The sequence below is a fragment of the Numida meleagris genome, chromosome 6, assembly GCF_002078875.1.
Source record: "Numida meleagris isolate 19003 breed g44 Domestic line chromosome 6, NumMel1.0, whole genome shotgun sequence".
Taxonomy (NCBI): Eukaryota; Metazoa; Chordata; class Aves; order Galliformes; family Numididae; genus Numida; species Numida meleagris.
Window position 1 is genome coordinate 22,524,361 of NC_034414.1, and position 26,918 is coordinate 22,551,278.

The following is a 26,918-nucleotide window of genomic DNA, read 5'->3' on the forward strand; positions in this document are numbered from 1 at the left end:
GTACTCTTAGATGTTGGTGTTCTGGACAACAAATAATTCTGAACAATTAGTGTTTTTTTCCTTATTTCAAAGCAAATTGTGGTGGTGGGTGGATTTTGCTGGTGGGGATAAGGGAGGCTTAAAGATACTAATTTTTCATGTATCTTTCAAGTTGGGACTAGAGCTTGTCTCTTGATGTGTCAACCCAAGGAAGTACACTATTTGGTCTCCTTTTAGTTGTGTGCAAACCATGCATACTGAAGCACTTTGGTGAGATAGAGAAGTGCTATGTGCTCCCCCTGCATTATGGATGAGAAAGCTGAGAAACAGAGGCACCACGGGCTGCCATGGGAATTTCCAAGGCAGAGCTGCACACAGCAAGATCAGGAATTCTGCACCAGAGCCAGCAAAGCTAGCAGCAACTTCTGATCCCATGTCAAGGCTGCCATCTCCCAGCTCCAAAACCAGCCCAGTACAGAAACAAAACATGTGGTTTGTGTCCAGTGGTGTTGCAGTTACAGAGATGATGTCTGTCTCAATCAACTCTGTATCCCTGGATAGCTTAACGAAGCTCTATAGCTTTAGTGTGATACCTACAACAAGCTTTAACGGCAAGAGTGTAACACTGAAAACAGAACTCATAGCTGCTGACTTGCATGCCTCATATGTGAGAGCCACTGAGACTGTTCTACTCAATCAGGTTAAAAAAGCTGAATGAAAAGGACCCTTTCAGGTACATGCAGAAGTCATCTTGGGACCTTGAAATAAATTGGTATGGCTGCAGTTGCCTCAAGCCTAATGTGTGTTTGTCATGCTTACTGTGGATATTCTCTGAAACTTTCACGGAGTAGTTTGCTGTTTCCATTAGACCTAAAATCATTAATTGCAGTGGTAGCTTCATGGCTGCAGTGCCCCTTTCAGAAGGAACCATAACCACTTTACATTTGGTGGATGACTTAACTGTTATTGCTCTCCTCTTTACAAAATGAGAAACAGAAGTACAGAGAGAGGGGAAGAGAAGTATAAAGATGTATAGAAGCTATTTTTACCCTTGACTATACTTCACTGAGGAGATGGTGGAAATGATATTTAGAAATTTGCTTTTGGAACTGAAGTCATGCAGCTGCATCAGGCTGGCTAGTAAACAGAGCTGCAGGTAGGTAGCGTGCAGCATCCACTTAGCTGCAGATGTGAGCATCCATCAGTAGAGCTTGGGGTCCAGAAGGCTCTTGGTATGGTTTATGGCCTCATGTATAGGAATGTACTGCTGCCCCACCAACCCTCTCTCCACTGTGTGTGGCTTCGTGTGGCTTTTTTTGAGGTTTGGTTTCTTTTTTCCTCTTGAAGTATATTTTTGTCAGTCTTTGATCCTTTAATGGGCCCTTGTGTTATCAGACATCATGGCTATACATATATTAAATGTGCTTTGTTATCTGAGTTAAAGTCATTGTTCACTCTTTGTGAGCAATTCATATTTCAGAAGCTTTTCTCCAACTGTTTTTCCTGTAATGGCACTGAGGCCAGTGCTGTAACTCACTTTGCTGCTTCTGCTGGCATTGTGCTTCTGAGCCATCCCCAGTTGCACTGCTGATGGTGAGACTGTACATTAAGGAGCTGTTGGCTGATTTACAGAAAGCATGCTCTTGGAGGCTAGGAGCAGCAGCTTCTTCCTCTGGGAGCTGCAGTCCGTGGGCACTCTCCTTCCCCAGTGTTAGCTCTGCAGTGCCCCCAGCATGGTCTGCTGGGTCTGCTCCCTTATCTCATCCAGCTCGTGACTTCACCCACCCTGCTTAGTGCTAACCTCCGGGCTGTCACCCATGGTACTGCGGCTTTGATGCTATTTTGAAACTGTACCTTAAATATCCCTTTAATAGTCTCTGCATGTTCTACCTAGGACCTACTTACTTGCACAGCAGTGGTTCACAGTTCCTCCTTAGAAAAATTACCCTTTCAGTCTTTGAATCCTGTCCTGGTCTAACCTCCCTTTGCAGTATCCTGTGCCAAGGAGGTGCAGGGCATTTTAGGGGCTCTGCATGGCACGGTGGGATGCTGAGTGCTTGGATTCATCACCAACAAGAGCAGGACCTTATAAACTGAGCATTCTCTGGTGGGGGGAGGCCTACTGAGTAAATTTATGGAAGTATACCATTAATCCAAACAGGAGTGAAGTAAGTGTAGCACGAACTTATCTTGAGTTACTATTACTGCTTCTGCCAGCTACCATAAAAAGCTTTTCTAGACTCTATTAGCAAGTGAACAGAAGGGATGTCACAGAGTTGTCAGCTTGGTCTCACCACGTCAGGAGTACATGACACGACTGCGGCATTTCTGTACCCAAGTTGATGTAAGTGTGGGTCTCTCCCATGCATTCTCTGGCTGCAATGCCTCTTTTCGGTAGCTGTTAAAATAATCGAGTATTGGCCATAAACTAGTTCTCCTCAGCCATAGCAGTGGCCACACGTAGTGCAAATGAAGGTCATCAGTCTTGTTAAATGATAATTTTAAGACAGACAGTGTGGAGAGGTTTATGGGCAAGGCCAAGAAGTAAGCCATGTCCAAAGCACAGCGCCAGACAGCAGAAAGTAATAGATATTTTACTTGTAACCTCTTAGGTATGTTGTAAGAAGACTTTCCTCATGTTATAGGACTTCACTTATCTATGACAGTGATCTTCATTCAGTTGGATTAATCCACAGAAGCTCTGCACAAAGTATGGATGCATTTACATACATACACCATTTTAATTAAGATCATTCCAGCTTGTAACACGGTGAAGAAAATCCAGCTGATCTCAGTGAGAGCTGAGAAAGGCATTAGCCTACTTTTGAAAGAGAACTTAAGCAGAGATGACTTAGTGCATATGGAGGTTGGATGTGGCTCTGGGCAGCCTGGTCTAGGGGTTGGCAACTCTGCACACAGCAGAGGGGTTGAAACTAGATGATCATGATGATCCTTTTCAACCGTGGCCATTCTGTGATCCTATGATTCTAGGAGGTGCCCATTGCGAAAGTTGCTTCTCACATACAAACATAAAAATAAGAAGAAAGCAGGGAGTTTTGTAGCTGACTGCAAGGAGGAATCAACAGCGCATGGGAAAGAGCAGTGAATAGGAAACGGTTCAGGTGATCTGGGGAGCCAGGATCTCCTTGAAGGAAAGCCAAATGTGATTGGTGTTAACTTGCTGGTTACTTTTTGGTGTCACTGCCTTTTTAGGGTATGGGTGGCTTGTTTCTAGCCTTGTTTCCTATTAAGCAGATCACCTTTTGTAAACTTCCATGTGGATCATGCCTTTGGACATTTCTCAGATGACAGATCCCAGAGAACCTTCCTTTCCTTTGTTGAAAATTATGAAGAGACCCAGTTTCTTCTTTTTTTCTTCCCAAGATGTATTTTCCTTCTAGTGGCTTCCACTGGTTCAGGTCTGTCAATAGTATAACGCCAGTACTGGTGCACAGCAATGCCCATATATTAAGAACCATAGCTCACAGCTTGCTTATAGTGAAAGTGCTGTCCACTTTCACTCTGTTCCAAGAAATCTGTGGTAGAGAAGGTCTAGCTAGAGCCTTGTCTTCCTACCTATATGCTTCTGCAAGTGGAAGTGTGATGATGACCATTATATTTGTGTCAGAAATAGTGTTGCTAGCAGGAGCAGGGAAGTAGTTGTCCCTCTGTACTCAGCACTGGTGAGGCTGCACCTCGAGTACTGTGTTCAGTTTTGGGCCCCTCACTGCAAGAAAGACATTCAGGCCCTGGAGCGTGTTCAGAGGAGGGCGACGAAGCTGGTGAGGGGTCTGGAGCACAGGCCTTATGAGGAGCGGCTGAGGGAGCTGGGATTGTTCAGTCTGGAGAAGAGGAGGCTCAGGGGAGGCCTTATCGCTCTCTATAACTACCTGAAGGGAGGTTGTAGTGAGCTGGGAGTTGGCCTCTTCTAGTGACAGGACGAGGGGGAATGGCCTGAAGTTGTGTCAGGAGAGATTCAGGCTGAACAGTAGGAAATACTACTTTCCTGAAAGAGTGGTCAGGCGCTGGAATGGGCTGCCCAGGCAGGTGGTGGAGTCACTGTCCCTGGAGGTGTTCAAGGAACGTTTAGATATAGCATTGAGAGACATGGTTTAGCGAGAACTGTTGATGGTAGGTGGACGGTTGGCCTGGATGATCTTGTAGGTCTTTTCCAACCTTGGTGATTCTATGATTTAAGACTGATGCTTTCTTAGCCCTGTGAATTCACCATTCTGACCCAGAAGCTCCCCAAGAACCTTCCACTGAGGACCCTGGTCAGTAGATTGCTCCTGTCATTTTACTGTGGTCTCTCTTCAACCCTCATTGCATGTGATGAGGTTGGTACCTGAATAAGGGCTGTGGTCATGCTATTCAGTAATAAAGACTGATGGCTAGCTAGCTTCCTGATGGCTTTTTGCTTTGTATTTGCTGCCGCTTCTATCATTAACAGCACTAAAGTGGCATGGGGTGAAAATCAGCACTAATTTGGGAGCTTGATTGCCTGTGTAATAAGCTTCTGTGTTATTCTTTGGCAGGAGCAGCAGCTAATATAAATTTTTTTGCTGTCACTTCTGGATGGGCCATGTAACAGCATCAAAGTTAATCCCTCAAAATTGTGTTCCCTTTTAAATCTCTCTTCATGGATGAAGTGGGTGCAATTAGGCAGAGAGGTCCAGAACTGTTAGAACAAAATAAAAAATAATTAAAGCTCTGAAGTACAAAAGCAATCTGCCTGTGCATCAGAGTGGTGCAGTATCTTCTTGCCAATCAGTTCCAGAAAACAAACTCATTGGCCACAGTGTTCCTGGGACCTGTTTGGCAGTGACAATGTATTCTGAGCTGACCACACAGAAGTTCACCTTTTTGTATGTACAAGGCAGGGGTCCTTGGAGTTACTTGAAGCTGCTTCTGTCAGTTCTCTCTCATTTCTTTTCTTTCAAGTACACATAGAATATTTAATATCGTTATTCCTGCCTGAGCCCTGGGAAATCAGAAGAAGATCATCAAGAGTCTGGTAATAGGCTAACAAAATCCCCAGCATATTTAATTAGAGATTATTCTTTTGATGTTTGGGTTTATTTTGATGCTTGTTTTTTTATCAGGTTACTCTTGGGTAACCTTCTGTGTACTGAACAACTTTCCTGCTTTCATGAATGTCAAAGGATTCTCAAGGTTTGAATGTACTAGTGTGATTAAATTACTTTCATTGTTAATTTTTAATACTAATATTTTGGGGGAGGGGGTAGAGAAAGTGGAAATACTATCTCTGTTGGAACAATCTGCGGACTGTAGGATGGCCGACTTTCTACACTTGCTGTAGCCCAGCTTAAAACCGGAGCCTGCTGAGAGTCCATTCTTGTCTCTGTCTAGACGGGAATGATAACAAGTAACTCAGTTCCTGCTTCCCCCTTGGTGCAAACCTTAAAAATATATGAAACTAAGATGCATTGCTCTTCTCATGGAACCCAAGCTATCATTTCAACCCTACTCTCTGCCTTTCTGTTGGGATGCTGCACAACTGTTACAAAGTCTACCCTGAGGATAGCACAGGTTATGCAGCTTTGTGCCAGATGCGGCACTGAGTCAGAGGGACAGGAAAATGAAGGCTAAGAATGCACTGATGTTGGGTTTTCTTGGTGTGACCAAGAGGATGTTTTTTGTCTGCAAATACAAGTACTGGAATAAATCATTAAATGGATTTTAACAATGATGGTAGTTTTGGTCTGGTTTTTGAGCTTAAAGATGGACTAAGAATGCAATGCAACATCTTGTTTTAAAATGTGTGACCAACCAGCAGCAAGGGCCTACGTGTGCTGGAATCTGCAGGACTGGAAGCCTTGGCAAGCTTGAAAAACAATGAATTATAGTTGATAGCTGAAATATGGACAGTGTTAACCACAGGAATGGTTTGCTTCCTCCTGATGTACCAGAGCTGCTCGTGCTGTACTCCAGGCTGATGCTTGGTGTGGCAGAGAGGATTCAGCTGTGCTGCACACCAAAGGGTTTGAGTGGAGAATAGCTGCCATATGCAGAATCCATCATCTCTTGTGAGGGATGGGACTGTGAAGTAGCTGACTTATGAAAAAAAGCTTTCTGCAGATACTTTTTCCCACCCAACAACAAAGGTCTTGTTTGGGAATGCTTTTTGGCTGCGGTCCTTGTGACCCCCCTGGGAAATGCACTGTGCATTTGCTTGCACTCACCAAAGGAAAAAGCGAAAGTAACACAGCTGTAGTGATTTACTACAAAGTTTTGAGGCTAATTGCCTCATATGTTTAATTAATAACTGACACATTCTGTCCCTCAAAGAGCTTGGAGAACTTCCATCTGGACCCCTAGTGATTACAGCCTGGAAGCCGTCCCTGTAATTAAGGAGTGGGCTATAGGAGGCATGTTCCCATTATGGGCAATTATTGCGCCTGCTACTTTTCTTCATCCTTTCTTACAAAACGATGGAGGAAAGAGGGCTCAAAGGCTAATCGGACAGAAAGCCTTGACTAAAGAGGTGCTTTGTGTTGACCCATGGCAGAATCATGGGTTTATGTTTTGGTGCCGGTACTTTCAGAAGGCGGTCAGGAGGCAGGTTCTCTGAAAATCAACACGTCTTGCACTAAATAGAAATATTTGTTGGTATTAATCAACAGTTCAAGGAGCAGATTTTTGCGAAGAAGTGGGCAACTGAATGTTTCTGCTGTTATTTATTTCCCTCTCTTTCTCACAGGTTGAAACTTTGGCAGGGTTTGACAGCTGCTCGTCTGCAGAGCCGGGCTTCTCAGCAGCCCCCGGAGCAGGGGATGCTGTGTCTTTAAGCCTTCCGTACAGTGCTGAAATGTTATGACAGAGCATCTCACAGGGGGATGCGGTTCCCATGGCAACCCCACACTGTAAGATAAGCAAACTGGATTTTTTTTTTTTTCTGAGAGGTTCAAGAGCAAGGAAGGAATGAGGCGATCTGTCAGCGGGCGCGACTTGAAAAGAGGAAACCGTGTCCATTAATCCTGCAGCCCTGGCTGCTTTGTGTTTTAATTAGCAAATGTTATTACGGCAGACAGCATGGGTGCCTCACCCTGTTGTGGGTTTTTGAGGGCTTTTTTGTTTGTTTCCCTTTTTACATCCCCAATTAAAAAAAAAAAAAAAAAAAGGCTTCAATAAAAGCTTAAAAAAAAAAAAAAAAAAAGGCTTCAATAAAAGCTTTAGTAAGGCATTGAATGAAGGTCCGAAATAACGAAGCCTCACGATCTCTGTTCCAGAGCCTATATCCCAAGCCAGGGATGAGAAATCTTCCTGTTAGGAATGAATCTCCCATTCTTAGATTGGGTGCACCTCTTCTGTGTACTTTGTCTGCCTTGCCACTGATGCTTAGGAAAATGGAAATCTGCCTTACCCCTGCTACTTCCATAGCCATGGCAGCGGGAAGCAAAGCAACAGAGCTACCTCAGCCTTGCCCTCCCCAGCCTACCCAGATGCGTTACCTGTTGCAGAGCTATACTGCCTTCTTCTGCTGCTGTTCTAGGATAGTCAATACCTTTGGGTTCAGCAGTTAGCCCTTAGGTGAGAACTGCTGCTCTGCCCAAACACGCCACTTCTGAGAGGCAGGGCAGTGAGCAGGCAGCTCCCACCTGGGCTGAGCAGCATCTCAGCGCACAGGGGATCTCCTCTAGCAGCCAGCACACAAGCTGGGTAGGGAAATGTGCTGGTCTTGTGAGTGAGCTGTGTGTAGGAGTTTGTTGTGGAAAATGTTTTGACAGCCTTTATTATTTTTAAACTTTTCTATATGTCACCAGACAATTAGAGTTAAAGTAAACATTATCCCAGTGTGGTCTTGCGTGCTCAGTTCTCTGTCCATCCCTTATGGAGTACTGCTTGCTCCTTACAGGGAATTAAAGCCTGCTGTAAATCTAAAGGCGCAATTAAAGGAAATCATTCTAGTCCTATGAGAAATGGATGTATGAAAGGTGCTCTTGACTATTAGAAGTAGCAGTGTCTTAGCCTGTGTTTCAAGGGCTGGTGCTTACAAGGAGTTCTTGTCTTTACTTTCCCGCCAATGCCATCTTCAGTACCCTTCCACTATGATTTATCTGTATATATTTTTTGCCAAATTTAAGTTCTAAGTCCAAATGTAGTAGTAACGATGTGTTCCTCTGCTAGTTTGAATCTTCCTCACGGTGTATGAGATGGAGAACTGATATCCTGTTCCTGTGACTGAGGATGAGAACTTTTCAAGGTCAGAGGGAGATACGTGTCTATTTCACCCTCAAATATTACACTTGTTTGTCCGTATCGTATTGTTTGCTCATACCCTGCTTGACTGTTAGCTTTGCTGGGTTTTTCGTGAGATCCTCAAAGAGAGATGAATGTAGCAAATAGCAGAGAGTTGCTGCTCTATATCATGTTCACATAAGGAAGGTTGAGGGATTCCCTTTCCCTGCAGTTTTCTCAATGGCTGTTCTTTGCTGTTTCTCTCTTTCCTTCTGCCTAGGACAAAGGAGGTGCCTTTAAATTGAATAAGCCAGGCATTAACAGCATTTAGCTGAGAAACCTGTTCTTCACAGAACACTTCTAGTCATTGTTCAGTTGTCTTTTAAATGGAAGAGATCTACAGAAGGGTTTGAAGGTCAGAACCATCATCTGACATTGCTTGTGTTGGAGTACTTCACTGTCTAGAGGCCTGGGGCTTGTGTTCATTCTGTAGCAGTTGTGCCTTCATGTGCCTTTACTGCCTGTGATTCTGGGATTCTGGGATAATGCTGACCAACCAAGGAGAAACTGATGGCAGTGACCCCTGGACAGACACATTCCTGCATATAGGATCTCTTCCATCAGTCTCCATCAGGACAGCATCCTTCTTTTTCCGTCCTTCTCCTGATCCACCTTTCAGTTGAGTGCTCAGTGGGATTTGCAGTGTAGGGTCTTTATCCCCAGGTGGGAGGAAGCAGCACAGAGAGGCTGCGTAGCCAAGTAGCTCTGGAAATCTGTGGGGAAACAGGGCTCAAAACAGAGTGTCTGCCAGGAACTGCTCTTTCCCCTAAACCACAAAGGTTTTCCCCTGCCCTGTGGTGAGCATCAGTGGGAATTAGTTCTGCAGGACAAGGAAACTGTACTGAGGTATTGTGTGGTACTGCAAGCTGACTCTTGTAGAACTGGGTAGCTCCCTCACTGCCTGAGGTTGCTGTACTTAGAAATTCTTTCTAATGAGCCCAAGCTCTCAAAGAGGAGTTCAGCAAAGCAAATTGCAGATTGAGGAGGGCCAAATGTTTTCAGAACCACAGCTCTGGGTTGGAGTGCTTCCTCTGGAAATTGCTTTCTCCCATGGGTGCAATCCACATAGCAGGAATAGCTGGTAGCAGAGTGTGGAGTTGGAAGCCAAGGAACTGCTGTAATTTGTGGGAATTTAAGGCAAGAGGAAAACGGTGTTTAGCCCCCTCCTGAGCATGCCATCAAATGCTGTGGCTGACACTTAGACACAGCTTCCTTTCTTTGGGGACCGTTCTTTCTTACTTTCTCCTCGATGTATGAGTCAATTCAGGGCTTTGGTGGTGATCAGCTTTACTTAATATTTTGATCAAAACTCCCTCCATGCCCAAAGATGATTTTCTGGCCTGTATTTACCAGCATCCATGTGCTAGGTGAATTTCTGACCATGAAGCCATTGAGATACAAAGTCTCTTTACATCTGTAGTAACAAACGTAACCCACCCTTCTCTTACTTGTTTGCCAGGGTTTTCCTTTGGGGGAAAACAAACAAACAAGTAGCCTGGGCTGGGCTTTGGTGCTCTCTTGTGCTATCTGGCTGTGCCCTGGCTCATCGCAGAGTTCACAGGGAAAGCGCATGTGAGACACCTTGGTCCTGTAGTTGCAAGAGAGGATGCAGTCTTGGAGCAAGCTTCTTTCATTTACATTTGTATTCAGTTTGCTGGTTCAGCACACAACGTGCTGGTGCATCCTGTTTACATTCCGCTCTGTTTCAAGCTTCCAGCATAATTCAAGAACCTTAGAGCTGTGGATGCTCGCAATAAAAAAACTATTTTCATATTCTTCTCCACAAAATAATCCTTGAGTGTGGAGTATGCCAGTTTGCAGCAACTTCAAGGCTTTTCCTAATGGGCAGAATTTTTTTGAAAGATTTGAAATGTCTGGGAGCTGTATTTGTGTTCTACAAGTCCTAATAATAGCATTAAGATTTTTAAACCTCTCCAAGCAATTTCCTTCATAATTTCCCTGTCCAAAATACCTAAAGCACTTCGGTATGTGTATGCCTGCTCTTTTCCAAAATGCTAAGGAAACCTTCTGATTTACAAATTAAATTGGATGAAGAAAGTCAGGTTGATATGTTTGATAACATGAATTAAGGATGCTTTGAGAGGAAGGGGAGCAGAAAAGGAGCTGGTGTTCCTTCTGGATAAGACCTCAGCATGCAAATGCAAAAGCAAATGAGTTTGTTATTGTAGCAACATACATCAAAGCCAAGTTGACTGCGAAACTCTCTGGCCTAGCCTATAGTTGTTGTCTTTGCTGTTATTAAATGTCACGTGGTGGTGTGCAGCTAGACCAGAAGATTTTTCCAATCCAGAGTTTTATAAATCTGAGGGAAATGGTCCTGGCTTTGCAGCCCCCTGAGCCTTGCATTACACCTGTGCAACCAAAGTGGGCCGCAGCCTCTGCTGCCAATTTCTCCCTTCCCGGAGCCATAGGAAGTGTGGAGGCCCCAGCCGGTAGCAAATGGCCTCCTGGCCTTGGGCTGCTAGCTTAGAGAAAATCAGTGTTTCTCTGAGACAAATGTTTTCTTTTGATTGTTCCAGTTGATGTTACTTGTAGGGGAAAGAAGCTTTCTTCTGAAAGACCAGAAACCAAGCCTGCGTTTCCGTTGTCTTTTAACCTGTATAAAGCCATAAAGGTCTTTGAGGAGAGCTAACTTTCTGAAAAGGAAAAAAAGATGCATATCTTTGGGAACTGATCTTGAGTTCCTTGCTGCAAAGACCAACCTAGAGGCAAGACAAAGGTTTTAAATTTAGTAAAATTCAAAGACCATTTTTCCTCTGAGATCTGCTCAGCTTAAATTTCTGGTTCTCTAGTAGGTGGGATGAGGCATAGAACTTGCCTGGCTTTGTGCATGCTCATTGATTACAGTGCTGTGTGCTCAGCTCCTCTCAGACCTCTAAAATCATTGTAAGTAATTGGGTTAAAGTCAGCATTTATCATCCTTAGTTAGCTTAGATCTAATCATTCTTTCCAGAATTGTTTGCTGGATTGCTTTCCATGTCTAACCTTATCGGCCCCGTTAGCTCCTTATCCCTGTTTGACAAATCTAATCTCTGCCTTCCCTTCTGCAAGGAGACAGGCATCCTCAGGGACTGCTGCTCTGTGTTGTGCAGCTCACCAGCAGGCGTCCTAGAAACCTGTGGAAGGATGCTTGCAGCTGCTAGTGAGTACTTGAAAGGGATTCAAGTTTAATGGAGATGGAAAGTAGGTTTTCTTGTCAGGATGGTTTCCTCGTTCACTCAGCTTTCTGTTGTAAGGACATGAATTTTTCTGTGCTGGAAACAGAAAGTCTGCTAATGCTAACTCGTGTCAGCAGTCAGAGATTGCTAAGACAAGCCTAGGGCAAAGGGTACGTGCAATGCTTTGTGCCTTGTGCAACCCATGCCATGATGTCTTGCTTGAGACATTTTCCTCTAGGCTTGTAAAATCACTCTTGGCTCTTGTTATTTTCTCAGTACGTGGTATGGAAACAGTTCCAGTTTGGTGCCTCAGCTGTACTCCAGGGACCTGGTTTTTCTCTCTCTCACTCCCAAAGCAGAACCGACACCACCAATGCAAATGGAGTAACAGGGCTGTGAAGCTGAAGTCTGCAAGAAGAAAATACAGCCTGTGTGCAGTATCATATGCACATTTAAGGCTATTCCCTCTGGACTTGTGTATCCCTTTCTTTTGGGATTACAAGTATTCTACAGGCACACACGGAACAGCTAATGCCTGCCTCAGTGGGGAGAGGTTTGATTCCCCACACTCCCTGTGTGTCTGCAAGCATAATTTTACATAATTTATGTTCCAATGCACAGTGCTGTCATTTGCCACCTTGACTTCTAGCATGCTCAGCACAGCTCAGTCAGCTGAAGGATTTCTTTTTGCCATCAGAGGGAGAGGAAACAGCCTCTGCATGCTTTCTCTGTGGAGACCTCTGGAAAGCAGCATCTGTTGGGCACAGTGTCCATAAGGGACTAATCTGCAGTGCTGGCTGCTGGGGCTTCAACTTCTTACGTGCTTCAGTATGTTCAAAAGAGCAAGATCTTTCCAGTTATTTGATCCCATCCCATCCGAGCACATAAATGTACGTTTGCAGCTGGAATTTCCCAAGTCTGGAGCACCTGATGGTCACGCTGCAGAGGGCTGCTTGTCTCTGCTTTTGAGGCAATCCCATAAATAACAGCCTCCTTACCAAAGGATAAATCTGCATGCTTCAGGCTCTTCTGGTTCCCCATAAGCTGTGCTCTGTCAGCTCCAAATACTCTTTGAACGCTATTTTCTTCAAAGCTCCTTTTTGAACAGAGTGATTTGGAAAGCAGGGGAAATTACTGTGGAACAATTTTTTCCCTCTCTCATTTTGGTTGAGAAGGTTTGTAATTCAAAATGTTTTGACCAGCTTTGTTTTTAGAAAAGTCACCAAATACAGATGTGTTCTCTCTAGCATGGGAACGGTAAAAGGATGCATTGCTTTGACAGCAGTCTGCTTGCTGATTGCTGCATGTACCAAGTGTCAGGATGAAAATGATGGCCTTAGAATGTAAATCCACTGAGGCAGGAAGTCTGCTTTCCTTTGCTTTTTTACAGTGCGTCATGCGTGCATTGTCTGTGATAAGCCTGAATATTGAGGGACTTACACTGGCAGAGAGAGCAGGTCCATGCCAGCCAGTCTGGGGCAGGAGCGCTCCTGGTTGTTTGGCACAGTTTGAGCCAGCAGCACACGGTTTGCCTGAGCTCCTTCATCTTTTCTTCATGGTTACTTTGAGCCCTAGGAAGAGGCGCTCCTTTCTTCAGAACTTCTGTGACATGGGTATTTTTTAGTTTAAAACCTGGACAATGGAAGATTTGAGCTGTAGTGTTTTGGTTTGGTTTTAGTTCTGAGGAGAGCTTTTGGCTAAAAATATCTAAAAATAGCTAAGCTTATGGCCGGGGAAAAAAACCAACACATTATCACCGAAACAAGCAAATAATCTCTCCTCCTTTTTCCAGCTCTTTGTTTTGAAGAGGATGAAGTGTGACAGGGCTTTGACTTTGTTCAACATGGGTGCACCCAGAAGGGGACAGATCCTCGCAAAGCCTTGCTCCCTACCTCGGTACACCGGGATGTTTCCAGCCCAGCTGGGTCCTGTTTATGGCACCAGTGCTGTCTGCCTCAAGTCAGAGACAGCAGTGATATGCAGTCTGCCACCTGAGGAAGTGACCACCATTAGGAAATCCTAATTTCCACCTCTCAGCTAGATCTCATTGTGGACTTGTTTGAAAGGCTGCCTGCTGCAGTTCATATCCCCAGGGTCTGACTGGAGCCGGATGCAGAAAGATTAGGGATTCTGCCTAATCCAGCTAGAAACTCTGACAGTACCCAGCAGAAATGAGTCCGTGGCTGCTTTGCAGGCTGTTCCTGGCTTCATGCAGGGATTTGTCCTCGGCAACTGCCATTCAGTAGATAGCTGCAAGTCTGACTTAGTTCAATGAACAGCTTTGTGTTTCATGGGTATTTGGGGTCTCATTTATTATCAGCTGTGCTTCATTTTGGAAACATGATTGAATCCCAGGAAAATAAGGTTCTGTTTCCACTGGGTAGGAGAGATTTGTAACCATACATGTGGTGGCAGGTGGTTTCTGGCAGCATAGTTTTCCTTCACATGTTTATGATTTTGACCAGGTTTATGGCTGCTCTTTGTAAAATCCTCTTCTCATTATGCTAACGCACTTCAGAATTTCAGGCTCTGTCACCTTTTCTTATTATCTCATATTTCTTTTTCTCCCCTGCCACCTCCTGTGGTCTCTACTCTGTGCAGAATGAGCCTGGTTGCAGTTGCCTGCGCCAGGTTGCTGCAGGTTACCAATGCAAAACCTGATTTGCAGAATAGCCTGGAGGGGAACAAGCTGTACCAGGAAGGTGGTGGGGATGTTTTTGGGCACCCAACAAGGTGATGGTTTCTGCTCCCACCTTGCTGTGGTATGTAAAGAGATTTTATGCTTCTTTGGTTGATGGAAGAGGTTGCAGCTCTGAGAGTTTCCTGCCTTGGGCAGAACAGGCTGTGCTTGCAGGTTTGTTGGGTGCCGTTTTGGTTTTTTTTTCCAGAAGGGAAAACAGGAGAGAGAAAGCACTTACCTTTTGTTAAGAATGCAAAATTTAGAGTTTGCTCTTCGGTCTTGTGATGAGGATTTTGTGAGGTTAGAGGCATTTGGGTGCCTATCGATGCCTGGAAATATGGTGTTTTGTTCTAAAGACAATGAGGATAAAAGGCAGTACTTAGAAATAAATCTTGGAGACCTGAATTTCTTAAGGGAAACAAATTACTCTCTCGCTTGCTTTCTTCCTCCGCTCATCCTGTTTCTGCTGGACTAAGGAGACAAATTAAATTGAGACTAGACCTCTAGAGTTGCAATGTAAGGAAATGAGAAGACCCTCTTTGATCCCAAATGCTTAATCAAGAAACGTTTGCTGGCAGCGCCAAATGGGATTTATTTGTCAAGTCCTAGACAGAGGCCAGCGGGGCCTGGAAGCAAACAAAAGGAGGAGGTGCAGCACCACGAACTTGGATTCAGCATATTCACTGTTAATCTTCTTTTGCCTACATAAAGTGAAGGTTATTAACCTGACTGCAAAAGGACCTACTGGGGAGTTAAGTGTCACGTGGAGGGGATTATTACATTTTGAAAAGAATTTGTGCTGCTGACTGTAACATAATAAATGTATTAGGTGCCTCTTTAGATCTTCCCTAAGTGGCAAAGAGGCATTGATCACCCTGTGTGATGGGGGCTGGGGAGCTTGGTTTTGATGTTTTAATACTGACTCAGAAATGAGAGCTTGGAGTTGTTAATGAAAGGAGAACTTGCATTTTATTATTACTCATTTTTCTGCCTTGAAGAGACCAAGAGGGAGTTGGTGCGTGGAGGGGTGAGAAAGAAATCGTTAGCATCTCCAGATTTGCACTGCAGATTAGGGTGGGGGAGTGAGGCTGGTGGTTTTTAAGCCTCTCGCGTATTTTCCAGGTGAACTCTTTAACTTGATCCATCCTTTTACTTTTTTTTCCTACCAAAAGGCTTTCCACTCGAGGGTTTAGAAGGTCTTAGAGTTGAGCAGAAAGCAGAAGCTGATTTATTGCACTAGTATCCTTAGCAGGCATTTTGGCCAATGCTGTATGAAAGTTATTCTAAAGTCAATCAATTTATTCCTTCCATTTTCCATTTGAAGAGATGTGAGTTCTCATACCTCTGCTCCACTTGCTCTTGCTCATTTCGTAGCACTTCACAGCGTTCTCGGTGTAAGAATGACTCGCTGATTGTCTCCAAATGAATGCCTAGCTCAGGAGGCTGGAGGGGCAAGTGCAACATTATTTCCTAATTATAATTTACCTCAGTCTTCATATTTTGTTTCTCCTGCCATTCAGTATGTAACAGGAAAGCCTTACTGCGGTTGTCAAGAGCAGAGGGCAGATCTGAACGAGGCTGTGCTGTGTCAAGGCAAGAAAGGTGGTAGATGCTGTGGTACGGCACAGAGCGAGGGCTGGGAGAGACCTGTGAGGTGTTTGCAGACGCATCTTTAGTGGAGACACAAAGCAGAGATCCTGGCTGCTTATGAACACTAAGGATCTCCTAACACGTGTTGCAGCAGCAAGCGCCTCGGCCAGAGCATCCGAGGTAATTAGTCAGTCTGCCTGCATTCCTCCTTCAGCCTCAATTAATTATGTGCTCTCTTTAACTTCTTGTCAGAACCGTTCTGAAGCGGTGTTACATGATGTTAACCAGCTGCTACCTGCTGCTTCCATCGATACCTTATAAATACTGTACAAGGGACTTGAAAGGCCAGCCTCACGCTTGTGAGAGCAAGCGCTACTCCTGCTGCTCTTCTGCCTCCTCGAGCACTTGGTCTAAGGAAGGAACGACAAGATGCTGTCTGTGCTGGTAGCTAATACAACAGATATAGAAGGCAAATGCCTTAGTACATTTTGAGGGGAAAGCTGCTGCTTCTGGTGTTTATCAACTGAAATACAAACACGGGTCAGCAATGAGAAATGCAGGTGGTTTCAGCAAAAAGAGCTGTACTGGAATGCACACAGCAGTAGCAGCTCCTTGGGCAGGGCTTACAGCAAAAGAAGGCTGTATCTTTTATTAGGCCTGTTGGTACTGCTGAGGGAGGTGACCTTTTAAACACGCAAGTGTCGTTTCTCATGTCTGAAATAGAAGCATCAGCCTTCAAAAACTAAATAAATACATGTTGAGAACACTCCTCTGAGTTTAGAAAAGTTATGTTAATGACTTCGACCATCTGTTAGAGAAACTGTAGTTGTGAAGCTGGGATGAGTTAGGGTATGTTAGTGGAGAAGAGGTAATAAAGTTGTTTGTCTCTTAGGGATGGCGTCCAGTGGCCGTTGTAAAGGTCTTTGGGGACCAAGTTTTAATTGCTTGCTTTTTACCAGTTACTTTTTGAAAGTTAGATTTAAAGGAAAAAGAAAAAGTTTCCTGGAAGGCCCGGAAACAGTGGTGTACTGGCTCAGCACCCTCTCCACCTGGCAGCTGTACCAGAGCCACTTCCAGATTGTCAAACCCTGCACTTAATGTGTAGTATATTTGTGATCAGTCTCCTGTCCTTTGCAATTACCTTCCCTCAGTCTCTGAATTGCGAAGACATTAGCCTTGTCTGAGTGCTTCCTTATTCCACACAGCTGTGCTAACGCAAGTTGTAATTTACCTTCATTACAACATCTACTGCCTGGTGATCTCATGTGGGCCAGAAGAGATGCAGTCGCAGGGAAAAGCAGCATTCAGCAAAAAGTAACCTACTTCCTGAAGTTGTTCAAGAACCTGGGTTCTTGGAGAATCCAGCTCTGTTAAGGAATGTGTAGTGTTGTGTTTTTCAGTTGGAAAGTAGTGACAAATCAGGTACTTTGAATTTTTAAGGGCTATAAGAGTTTTGCTGCACTGAGTTAAGATACCATTGCTATTCTGCAGAATGAAATTATTTCTTGGTATGACCATCCACGAGAATGAAAGCAAATGATGACATTATTTCATTAAAGTATGGCTTCATTGACACAAGATTTTGCTCAGACTTGGTGAGAGCAAATCAGACCACTTAGCCTTCAAGTTGTGTCATCTTGCCTCCATCACTCACTAATTGTTTACACCTTAGGGATCAGCAGAAACAGCTGAAAATATTAATGCAACTGATTGGTTACAGGATATAATACATGAAAAAATATTCCTTTTCAACCCCTGGCATATTTACTTCTGCATTTTCCTGATGAATCATAAATGTTCTTGTGATAGCTACATGAACAATTTGTAGCAATTGTAAAATAAAATTTTCTATGTAAGTTATTCTGTTGACAAATTGTCTACAAATAGCTTATTGAGTTCTCAATTGCATGAGTTATTTGAAATTATTCATAGATTGTTACTTGTTTTGCCAGTTGTTTACAAGCAGCTCCTTTTTAGTATTCAGTATTCGAGTGTTCAGCTTCCAGCTGCACAATTCAGTTTGGATTTTGACATAGGGGTCACAGAATACTATTTCTTCTCCTTGACTAAATGCATATAATCCATAGGATCTGGCTTCTTGCACGATTATTTGCATTGAATGACAAAATTCTTATTCTGCAGCTTATCTTCAACACTTGTTTAAAAAGAATTGTTTCAGTTTCCACTGATCATCGTGTTTAGAAGGGTATTTATGGAAATACTCATACACAGTGGATATTGCCACACATGAGCAAACTTGCTGTAAAGCTTCTGCTGTTCATTCATCTGCATTTTTATGAATTTAACAGTTTGGCCATCTTCTTACTATTATTATTAATTTTATAATACTTGTTTTTCCTGTGTGTGAAAAAAAACAACTATATGAACAGGGTCCACCTATGTATTGTTAACAGTTGTAAGCATTTCCTGTGGAAACTGCCTATAGTGACCTCCACTGTCAGTGCTGGCTGCGTTGTTCCAGCTGATTTTAAAAGACTTTTCTTCTCCTGTGTCCTTAGAACCCTTCAGTTCTGTCTAAAGCTGCAGTTCTGTGAACATAAAACCAATAAGTATGTAAACTCCTGTTCTGTAACTGGACAAGGAGGAGCCATTCATGGAGTAATAGCCTCGCACCCTCCTAGCTTTGTCCCTAGGCTGCTGCCTCTCTGCCCCTTCCTCCTTTTGCTGTCCCCATCTACCCCTCTCTCCAGGGAGAGAGGATCAAAGATTGTGTTTGGAGACGGTTCAGCCCAAGGACTGTGCTGCAAAGCTATGCAGAAGGACGTGTTTGAAATTCTTTCACACATTTCTAAAGTAGCAGTGAGAAACATGCACTCTTGCTGCTCAGATATAAGGGAAAATTGCCCTTGAAGAACTGAGGTGTCCAAAATATAAAACTTTGTTTCTGTTTCTTATTACATTTTTTGGATCATTTTGAAAACGTCTCTCTTTCCTTGCATATTCAGATCACCAAAATGTGAGGCAGTATGTATCTGCCCTCTTTGTTTTGCGTTTGCTGCATTTTCCTACACCTTTCTTTGCTCCCTGGAGCTCAGGATTGTGTTTATTGCAAGTGAAGGTTTCGTGTCTGCATAGAAGAGCTCCTTGTCAGGCTTTTGAATCTTCTGGTTGCAGGACTCTGGAAACAGCTATACAGTGAGAGGGGCCCTGTTGAGCTCTGAGCACAGAGGGATGCTGTTGGATCTTGTGGCTCCTTTTAGTGAGGGCTTTCTTATCGTGTCGATTGACGGTTGCTTTGGCAGAATAGAACTTGGTGAGGAGATGACACCATTTCATTTTTCATTGCTTGGGGGAAATGCCTGATGCTTTGCCAAAAGGGATTGAGGCTGTGTAAGTGTTGAGGAACCTCTCAAAGGCTGAAACCAGTCATTACTACCAAGTAAAGGGGGGAGATTTCACAGCCTCTGAAGGCTTCACCCTTTCTCCCAGTTCCTGGGCTCACTCCCCATGTGCCAGAAGACATTTCTCAGCTGCTGGAAATTATTTAGTTCTGGTCCTGGCTTGAGCTGTCTTCAAACTGCTGTATCTTGCTGACTGGTAGACAGATGACTGAAGTAATCATGGTCATAAGCAGCAGCATTTGCCAGGTGGTCCTAAAAGGAACAAAGGTTTCCTCTCAGAGGAACTCTTCTCAGTTTACTGCAGCTAGAAACTGCTTTCTGAAAGCCTCTAAACACCTCCGTCCTAAACACAGTATGGCTGTAGGAAGCAGGGAGCGCTCTCTTAGCAGCTAGGTCATCACAGTGCTGGGAGCTGTTTTGTGTTCTAAGGAGTCCTAACAAATAATTCAGCAGAGGGGTTTTGTGCAGTTGATGCTTCTGTCATGGAGTGGTTTGCAGAGTGCAGTCCCTGCCTTATTAGCCTGCATGCTGCCCACTGAAGACCACTGTGGAACTGCGCACTCAGAAGCTAAGTGCTTGTAAAAGCTCCTGTGGTTGATTGCAAGGCCAACGGGCTCATTTGCTTCACACCCTTTCTTAGTCTTTTACAACTAGTGTCGGTCTCTCTATTTTTTTCTCTGTCTGTCTATGTCAGTGTTTCTAGTCTGGTGCAAAATGCTGAAGTACAAAGTGCCACTTATTGAAATGTTGAAAAAAGCTGAAGTTGAAATAAAACTTAAAAAAAAAAAAAAAAAAAAAAAGGTCAGGCAAAGGTGAGCCCACGTTCATTTTCAAGAAGTACCTTAGCAAGCAGCTCAGTAATAGAAAAAACACAGTGCAAGTCCTGGCTGGGAGGAATAGCCCTTGCAATAACCTAAGAGTACTTGTAGTCTTGTTGTCAGGAGCAGAGCTCAGAGTCAGAACCTCTCCGTATTGCCCAGGCTGATACAAAGCAACATTTTGGCTTCCACAGTTAATCATGTGTCCAGGCTCTAAGAATAACACAGACCATAGAATCAGTATATGTTTTATTTTGGAAACCCTTTTAAGATTGTGGGATAAATTGGCAAGGCAGAAGTCCCACCTTTCCAGTGATGTCTTACGTTTTGGGAGTGCCTGAGGTTTTTAGGCTCCATGCTTTCAGAAGGCCAGGTTTTTAGAAACTGCTGGGCGTTTCTTGTCTGAAGATCCTTAGATAGACAGCTTAAGATGTCTTTATAGATGGAGTTCCCTAAACTCTGACCTCTTCCATAGCTTAGAGTGAAGCTTTCCCACATCCATCTCTTTGAGGTCTGGTTGTGCTCCTGTTGCAGACACAAGGACATTTGTCCTTGTCCTTGTCCCAGTGGAGCTGTAGTTTGCTCGACCGTCCTTCCCATTGTGTTCAGCAGGCTCAGAAGTGCTCCTCTGCTAACTGCCTAACAGACCCCTCCAAAAAAGAGTATTCTCTGACAATTTAGTGCTGATGTGCTGAGTGAACCCAAGAGCTCTCTTTCTGCAGCTTTCAGGGGAGTGGCTTCCTATTTCTCAAGTTTTTGGGGATCCTTTGGGAGCTGGATTTATTCACTACTGTTGCAAAACCTGAAGAGTATTTTGTTCCTCCTGTGCCCTGTAACAACAATTGTCCCTCAGCTAAGCTGCCCACCCAGCTCCATGCTCGTGACTTCCATTATGCATCCTGATTTTGATTACTGGCTGATTAAAGCTCTTGAGTGAGAGGACAGAAGATAATGGCAGTGGGATAGACTAGGGAAAAATGATGTTGAAAAACACTTGCAGATAAGGAACGTGCTCTAGAAATGAAAGCTGGCAGGAGTCCTCAAGAGCATCATCATGAGAAAACACCAGCCAGAAATAAAGAACAGCCTTCTCCCTACTCGGTCATTTCTGATGCACTCTTACTTTGCCATGCAGTATAAAATGGCTTTAAGGTGCTTGTACAGCTTAGCTGTGGAAAAAACTACCTCATCTCTGTATTTTTACCACATGTTGGAAATGCTAATACTAGTAGTTTTTTGAAAAGTTTTGACCATTTTTACATTGCATTCCAGAAAATGTCTATTAGATCTGCTCTTTCCTGACATGTTGGTGGTCAGAATTTTTCCCTCTTTCTTCCCTTTCTTTCAGGGATTGGAAAGTAGAAAGAAAAACAAGTCTTTTAAAATATCATAATTTTCTATTTGTGTTTTCTGAGAGGAGAAGAAGAAAAGAATGAATACATCCCTTTGCCCGTGTTATCATGGAGTTTCTCCTTTGCTGCTGCTTGTCTCACTAACCCTGTGTATTCTCCATTCCTTGCAGTGGCTTTGTGCTGAACAGGCACCTTTTTCTCCTTCAGGCAGAGTAAACGCTTCTTAGGCCTTTAAGATGTATACTGTTAAGGGTATTTACATTCTGGCATTTGATTCTTGGTTCTTGAAATTCCAGTAGGTACTTCTTTAGGGCCCAGCTCTTTGTTGTCTGCAGTTTCCTCCCACGGACAAGCCTATTCCTCAATGATAGTGTGATTTCTGACCAGGGCAGTTAAATGATACTTCTGTGTGCACTGTCTTTGCTGGCTTGCATGTTCCTTGTAACACAAAGTTAACTTTTATTGTGGTTTGTTTGGATATACGCATGGGTAGAGCCTCCTGAAGTGCAGTGAAGAAGGCAGTGTAGGACAGCAGAAAGCTGGGTGCTGTGTGATGGTCAGGGTGATGGTCATGTGGGGGAGGAGGCCCAGTCTGCTTGGTGGAGAAGGAAAACAATGTGAGTGTAGAGAAAGGCTTCCTCTGTGCCTTGAAAAGTCATCTTCCTTTCCTTTTTATGCTTGTCAGTCTGATTTCATGATCACAAGATTCATCACCCTTTAGGGCTGAAAGCTGCGAGACCTGTGCTAGGTGCTTGGGGCATGATAAAAATGCCAAAATGTGATATGATGGCTTTGTTACTGTGGTCAGAAGGATTTAAACTGAGTTGCAGGCACTGGAATGGAATATTACAAGCTTTTACTCTTCATTTCAAGAGGATAATAGAACTGCATTGCATATCCTTTTCCATGGCTGCCCATGGCTTTCTCTGTGGCCTTTACCATTTGATTATTGGTTTTTGTGTACTTTTTCCTCTTGAAATACTATCGCTAAGTCCTTCAAAATTATTATGTCTTTGAAGAAAAACAATCAGGACTTAAGAGGCATTTTTGGGGGGCGATGGGAATCTGGAGTTTGTTTAAAGAAAGGGGATCTGGAGAAGATAAAGCAGAGAACTCAGCTATGCAGAACTGATGATGCATTCCAAAAGATAATTGAAGAGTTATACCGCTCTGCAGAGTGCTCTGTTCTATATTATTATTCTTTTGAAGCACCAGAATCGTACACACCTATATTATATATAAACCTGTGGGAACCAGCAGCCCGTGGCCCTCTCTTGGAGTGAACAAATGACACTAATTCCCTGAGCAGGAATCCAAGCCTTTCCAAATGAACATCTCTACCGCCACATGCTTGAACTGCTTGTAGGAGACACACACAGGGCAAAGTGTCTGAGGCGCGTGCTTTCTTTCCACCCTTGGATGCTTTCATAATTCTGGGAACATCCTGCTCAGAGGTGTCAGTGTGTCTGCTCAGGTGGATCTGAGGAAAGAAGTATGAGAGACAGATGAGAGCCTTAGAAAAATACTGATAGAAAACAGCTGGATTACCAGAGCAATGGAGTTACAGATCCGAGCGTGACAGCACAAGTGCTGTGCTGCTGTATCCCAGAGAGCAGCCTGCCCTCTAGTTAAGTGAGGACGATGCAGCAGTGATGGCAAACCTGAAATAACAGTTCAGACTGACAGAAAGCCTTATTTCTGTAACCTGACAAACAAGCTAAATGTTTATGTACTACAAGCGCTTCAAATCCTTATTAAGAGAAGTAAAAAGAATAGAAATGCAAATGTTTTTGTTAGGCAACTTGCTTCCTTGGAGTAGGTAATTCAATCCTATTGCTCAGGAAGTGCCATTGGTTTCTTTTTCCATTAGGTTTAGGGCACAGAGGGCATTTGGATTAATGAGAGGCAGAGATGGTGGGAAAATACTGTTATCTGTACCCTTTGCTAAGCCTGGGTAATTAGTGAAACCTTTGCAAGCAGTAACTTTCATTTCAATGTAATTGCTAAATAATTATCTCATCTGGTAGGGTATCATCTGTGTTGATTAATGACATACAAGTAATATACAAAACATCTGCTTCAGAAGTGTATGAGCTAGCATGGTTCCATCTGAGTTGGTCAGCTGAATGCCCCACAACTAGGTGTATTAAAAATCTGTGTGAAACAGTGCATAGCAGTGTTTACTGTTCATTTTAAGGGGGGAAAATTGGCCTCTTTGGGGCAGTTTTTGGGCACTGCTGAGAATTTGTTGTCCTCGTTTGTGTCAGAATCCGTAAACTTAGCCTCTGGAAATGAGAATCAAGTGAGTAGGCTGCGGACCTTTGTTTTTTAGGGATGAACTTTAGAAGCTGTAACAAAAAAAAAACCAAAACCAATAACATCAACAAAAAAACTTTCAGAGAAAGAAATGAGAACAGGAAAGGAAGAAACAGTGATCTCCATACTAAAGACTGAAGATGTTCCCTTCACAGTTCTGCCACTGGTTTCCTCCAGTACTTCTTTGGATTTCTGCTTGCCATCTGCAGCGTGGGAAATGTTAGTATTTCCTGCTTTTTGTCTTTTTAGGCAGCAAGCTCTTTGGGCAGAGCCTCCTGGGATGCTTGTGTCACCGATAGTAACTTGAAGGCAGGAAGGTGTCTGGAGGCATGGTTTTGGAAAAGTGGCCAGTCATTTCCTTTTCTTTTTCTTTTTCCCCCCCCTTTTTTTTTTCTCTAAAGAAACTCCTTTACCTTAGTAACCAGGGAAGTTAATGCATTTCTGAATTTTAACTGTTAGTAGCTTGGTGTGAGTGTCAGTGGGCTCTATGGGTTCCTCCTGGCAGTCATCCCCTGATGCAGTGGCACTGCAAATGTATCACTGTTTGTTCTGTGTTGGTGCTGTTCAGTAGGGCAAGCTGTGGTCTGAAGCTGGAGCTGCATCTGCTGCTCTGGGAACGCCAAGCCTTGCATCTGATCTGGAATGCCAATGAGCCTATATAAAGCTGTTAATGTCTGCGTGAGGTTTTTCAGTCCTCATTACCAACCTAATAGAAAGATAATTCCTCAGCTGCTGTTCCAACCTGTGGGATTTTACCCACTTAATTAATTGTCTTTCTTGCTAAAAAAGATCTTGTTTTAATGCACGAGGAGCTGTGCTCGACTTGCTTTTGAGGGACTTCTCGTATCTGTATCAAAGGCAGAGAGGCCTGGAGGCCGGCCTGTGAGCGCCGGGGGGGAGCGAGGCCCAAAGACCCACTCCCCTCTCTTGGCACCTCTCTGCACTGACAAGCTTGCACTGTGCAAGCTTGTCCATGACCCAAGGGTGACAAACTGCTTTCTCAGTGCCTTCTGGGAGTTCAAAATGCCAGCCTACAGCACCTCCCCAACCTGTCAGCATGTTGGCGAGCTGTCTTTGTAAATAAATACAGATATCAAACAATAAGCAGATGTCTTTTTAACATGCACTGTTTCAGGCTGTAATATTCCTATTTGCTGTAGCTCGTCTCAGCATCTGTCAAGTCACTGCCAGCTCCACAGCTCCTTTTCGGTTGTATTTAATGCACAAAGATTTGTGTTGTGGTGAGTGTAAAATAGGATGAGGAGCTGGCTTGTTTTACATCTGTTTTGGTGTTACTTGTGATTTATAAAATGTGAAACATGAATGCTTCTGTGTTCCTTCCCATCTCTCTGTCAGGAGATAGTGCGAACTCTTGTTCCTTATGCTTGATCAAGTGGCTTTCTGCAAGGATGTGTATGATTGCAGAAGTATACAGGGATGAAAAAAAAAAGTCATTTGCAAAACATATCACCATCAGTGCCCTAAAGTGAACAAACACTGAAGTAGGGGATGAAGCTGTGATCAGGGTTGGATGGAAAAAAGACAAAATCCAGTTTATTCCCGTTGTCTCCGTATGTCCCAACAGACTTGAGAGACAGGCCCCAAAGCCCCAGGGGTGCACCTTAGTGCAGTGCTGTGGGAGGGATGGCCACAGACTGCTGGGCTGGGTCAGGCTCTTCTCTCCGCTAGTAGCCAGCAGGGTTTAGAGATAGTGTAAGAGCAGGGCAGCTAATCAGGAGAAATTCCATGTTAAGCTTCTGTTTATTTTTGTTTTCATATTAAAGATGTATTGAACCCAGATGACCCATAAACTATGGGGTTAACTCCTCTTTTGAGAATTCACCTATGTGGTTAAAGGAAGCGTTGGATCCCTTGATGTTACGGTGCCTTTCTCTGTCCCTCTCCATCAGCCCCATAGAAAGTCCCCACTTTTTATTGTCCTCATCTACTTCTCACATGTGCTGTTGGTTTTGCTGTAGGGAGATGCAAAGGAATCACAGTAATTAACAAAAATCAGACTGTTTATGCAGGCAGCAAGTCCTAAAGACAGCTCTGTCAGGTTTTTCTGAGGTCTGCTGAGAGAAAGGAGAATATTCCCACTGCCTGAGATGCTCTGAATGGGATTAGATAGGAACATATCTGTGAGGAGAGGGAAGGCATGATCCTCCATTGGAGCAGAGGATTTAGGCGACCCACAGTATCTCCTGTTTCCTAATGTTCCTTGAAGAGTGATGATTGAAATCTCTCATCTGAGCATGTATGCACACAAGACATAATGTAGTGTTAGTGGCCCTAAATATATTAGAGCTCTCTACTCCTGATCACAGCGGTACATCAGCTGGAATAGTAATAGGGAATGAATGGGTTTTGCCTCCAAGGGCAACACAGTTCTTCCCATAACAGAAGAGGAAAATTGGTACTAAAAATGTCTTTGAATCACATTTCTGATGTCTCTTAATAGGTTGTGCACCTGCCTGTGACACTTGGCATCTAATGGTTTCAGAGCACTTTATAAACCTGAATAAATAAATCTTTTTTCCCTGGCTGTCTCTGAAGGCTGGGAGGTGCTGCCCAGTAACATGTGTCTGAAAGGGCTAGGACCGAGTTCAGCAGGGTCAAGTTCTGTTGGGAAGCAGTCACTTTGTCCTGTGTTGCTTTTTTGTAAGCACTTGCACCTCTCAGACACTTTCACTTCCCGTTCTAAGAAGCCAGGATGTGGTCTGTGTATGTGTGTTTGAAATGTTGCTTTGTGCAGAGCAGGGAACAGGCTTGTAAACAAACACCAACAAGAGGGTGAAGCTCAGCTGAAAAAGTGTGAGCTCACTAGGGATGTGGGCAAGAACAACCGCACGAGTACTGGTTTGGCATTCTCCCACTCAGACCACATATAAAATGAGCACCCATGGTTTTGGCTGCAGCCCTGCCTCAGTGTACTGAAGGACTGCTGGGAGTGCTTGCTGAAAGGACCTTGCCCTCAGCTTGTTGCCTTCAGCCTGGGAGAGGTGTTCAGCACTGTGATGCAGTGGAGCAGCTGGTGCTCCAGGTGGCCACGTACACAGCTGCCGATGGCTTTGGGATGCTGGAGGGGCTGGCTGTGGCAAAGGGTTTTTGTTTTGAAAGAGAGCAAAGCAGTGAATTACGCAGGGATGAAGAGGAGAGGAGCAATGCTATGAAATGGGTTTGCATGGCGCCAGCTTAACGTCTGAATTGGAGCTGTCAGGGAGAATGAGATCCAGGCTTGGTGCTGTTCTCTGGAGTGAAGCACTTAGAGAGAAATTGCTCTGTTAAGCTCTGGCTCCACCTCTGCCCCAGGTCTGGCTGACTTCTGCAAGGGGAAGGCTGACAAGGGCAGCCATCAGCCACCCCCCCTTCCCATTGGCCTT

General features: G+C 44.0%; 1 protein-coding gene across 4 annotated transcripts in view; it reads left to right on the top strand.

Annotated features, from left to right (window-relative positions):
* Positions 1-26,918, top strand: part of TSPAN18 (tetraspanin 18) — a 104,317-nt gene that overhangs the window by 24,986 nt on the left and 52,413 nt on the right. The window lies entirely within an intron of this gene.